We start from the raw sequence: 3,169 nt of genomic DNA on the forward strand, positions 1-3,169 counted from the left end.
ATAAATTGGGTGAAACTTCTGTACAGAGAACCTACAGCCTCCGTCTTGACAAATGGTTATCTGTCTACCCCATTTAGAATTGCTAGAGCAGGGGTCTCAAACTCAAATCAGCCGAGGGCCGCTGGAGGCGGAGTCTGGGTAAGGCTGGGCCGCATCAGGATTTTCACAAGAAAAGCACTGATAAAATATTCCAATGTTCTCAAATATCTTTATTAAAAATAATTAATTTTTAAAAATGAATTAAAAAAATCAATAATGAATAAATAAAATGATAACCATGACCATACAGCAGATACAGAGACTGAAGAAACCACATATTGACTGATTGACTAGAACAGTGTTTCTCAAATGGTGGGGCGCAGCCCCTTGGGGGGAATATGAATAAAAACATGTTTATATTAGTTATGGATATTGTGCATAATCCTATGTAGTAGTTGATAATAAATTAAATAGCAAAAACAACCTAAAAAGGCATTTGGTGGCCGAAAGAGCAGCTGTTTACACTGAACCAAAGAACTGAATCTCTGTGAAAAGACAGAATTCATCACTACTGTGGAGGGAAACAAGGAAAGATTTGTTTTACTTTGTCTGAAAGATTTGGAAGGTTTCTAAGAAAAAAAGAAGGGGAAGTTAATAAAACAGATTATTTAGAAGTTTTTTCTTTCTGTAATGATAATAAAAGTACAATATTTTGATATTTTGAGGAGATATACGTTTAACTTGAGCAAATTAACTGATACAAATGATATTTGCAGCTGAAACTCTGGACCAGAGAAAACTATTTTTATTAAGTTTCAAATGTCTGTATTTACAGAACCTCCTTCATTTCTGAGCTGAGAGCAGCGCGCTCACTGAAAGGTCAATGCAAACGCGCGCACGCCAGCATTCCTGCCCTCCACATCTGGAGCGCGCGTAACCGTGCGTTGCTACGCAATTTTTTAAGTCTGGTCTCGAGCTCTACGCACAAATCGGGCACGCACTGAACGCACACTGAATCTTCATTCCGGTTCAACATTTCCACGCACAGTCGCAGCAGTGCAGACCTCTGACCAATCATGGACTCTGATTTGGGAGCTGCGTGTGTGGCGTCTGCTTCGTAGCACTGAAGTGCTGAACATGATCAAAGAGAAATGAATCCTTGCGGTTTGTGTCCGGTCGGGTTAATATGACACCAAGACAGATATTTAAAAGGACAGAGTTGTGACAACTAAAAATATGGAGCAACATTTTGGGGGATTTCCACCGTTTTGATTTCCTCTGAGATTCTACCTGTTGTAGATGCAGAGGAGCTCTAATGAACGGTAAAAATACAATAGAAGAAGAATCTCCTCTCTGCTACTGCGTGCGTGACCGCAGGTGTGGATACCACCTGCTGAGCGTGCGTTCATAAACCCGCGCAGACCGCACCCCACGCGGCCGTTGTGGAAGCACCTTTGAAGATTCTGCTCTCGCGCACGCGCGCATCACTCACGCACGTGGAAGTAGTCAGAGTTTTTCTGCTTGTGGAGGAGGAAAAGGCACTCGCGAGAGTCTGATTTGTCCGCGCGGAATGTTTGATGCGTGCGCGGAAATGTCTTAATTCTGCTGGAGTTTTGACATAAATAAAACTCCACGTGTGTCTCCCATTCGTTCTAAGTGAGACATCCAGCTCCTCCCACACCCGGCGCGGCGTCAGAAACTCGCTTTTTGACGAGCGGCACGCTGTGAATCTGTCGCGCGGCGATGGAGGTGCGGGGCGCAAAAATCACGTTCAGTGTGAAAGCACTTCCAGCGGCTTCATTGCTCTTCGTCTTCCCATCTGACTGGAGGAATGAATGAATGAGTGAGGAGGTACTGGACAGCCCGCCGATGTCCCGCCTCCAGAGTCATATACCTCGGTGTGATTGGTTCGTTCAGCTCAGCACACAACAACTGTCATTCATATCAACCTTGCGGGCCGCACGAACAGTAATCTTTCATATGAAGACGCGGGCCGCAAATCATCATCCGGCGGGCCGCAGATGGCCCGCGGGCCGCGAGTTTGAGACCCCTGGCTTAGACAGCAGCAGCGTCAATAAGGGAGGGGCGCAGCACCAGGCAAAGTTGTTGATTATATCAAACTTTTGAGTTATTTAATTTCTATTTTTAATTATGACCTCTTTTTACATTTTACACCAAATAAGTGGTGTATCAAGGTGTATAAAACAAATAACTTTGTAAGTAGCCTAATGGTTGCAATTTGGCGCTCCCTCCAGCAGATGGCGATCTCTGAAGCTGCTATAGGTCGCCTGGTGGTCACCTTGACACCTGGCCCCACAGCAAATAAAGTGCAATTCTGCATTTTGCGCATTTCATGTATTTTCTGCTGCATGTTCTTTACTGTATGTCATTTCTAATGTTGTGAATAAAGATTTGGGGGGGAAAAAGAAGGAAAGGAAAGAAAAGAAGAGAATGTTTCCGCCGGACCTCCACAGTATGACACAAGGTGGAAGTAGCTGCTTGCTTCCGTTCTTCCGCTTTCTCTCTTCTCCTCGCGTTCTCATCCTCCTCTCTACCAGTTCCATCTGGAATTTTTTTAAGAAGTTGAACCACAAAACCAAAGGATTTGTAAGGATCCCGTGAGGAAGAAATGAATAATAATTGGATTTAGTTGGCTGCCATCTTCCTAAGGTGAAGCGGCGCTTCACTTCTCTTGTAAACAAACGTTTCTCGTTTTCTCCCCACTATACTTCTGTCCTCCAAGACACTGTTAAAGATTTTATTATAAGATGCAGTTTTTGATTAACAATTTAATAAATATTGTAATTAATAAATACATTTTTGTTTAAATTCCTAACTTCAAACATTTATTTAAAGCATAGAAATGACATAGGAACAGAATCTTTCATTATTCTTTTAAAAAGTTTTCTAAAAGAGAGAATTTCAGGACTGGTTTTATTTTAGATAAATCTGTAAATAATAAAATGAAAAACATATTATTTTTATTTTGTGTTTCTATGGAGCTTAATCGGGGCCAATATTATTTGAAATCCAAATAAATGAAATTGAAAAGAATATTGGTGTTTGGTCAAAAAATATATATATGTCCAAAACTTTTTGCTATTCAAAAATAAAATTAATTATTTTTGGCCTCAGATGTTCTGTCTTTAATGGTTCAAAACTCAACATTTCAATTTCAAAACTCATTTTT

The sequence above is a fragment of the Oryzias melastigma genome, unplaced genomic scaffold, assembly GCF_002922805.2.
Source record: "Oryzias melastigma strain HK-1 unplaced genomic scaffold, ASM292280v2 sc00855, whole genome shotgun sequence".
NCBI lineage: Eukaryota > Metazoa > Chordata > Actinopteri > Beloniformes > Adrianichthyidae > Oryzias > Oryzias melastigma.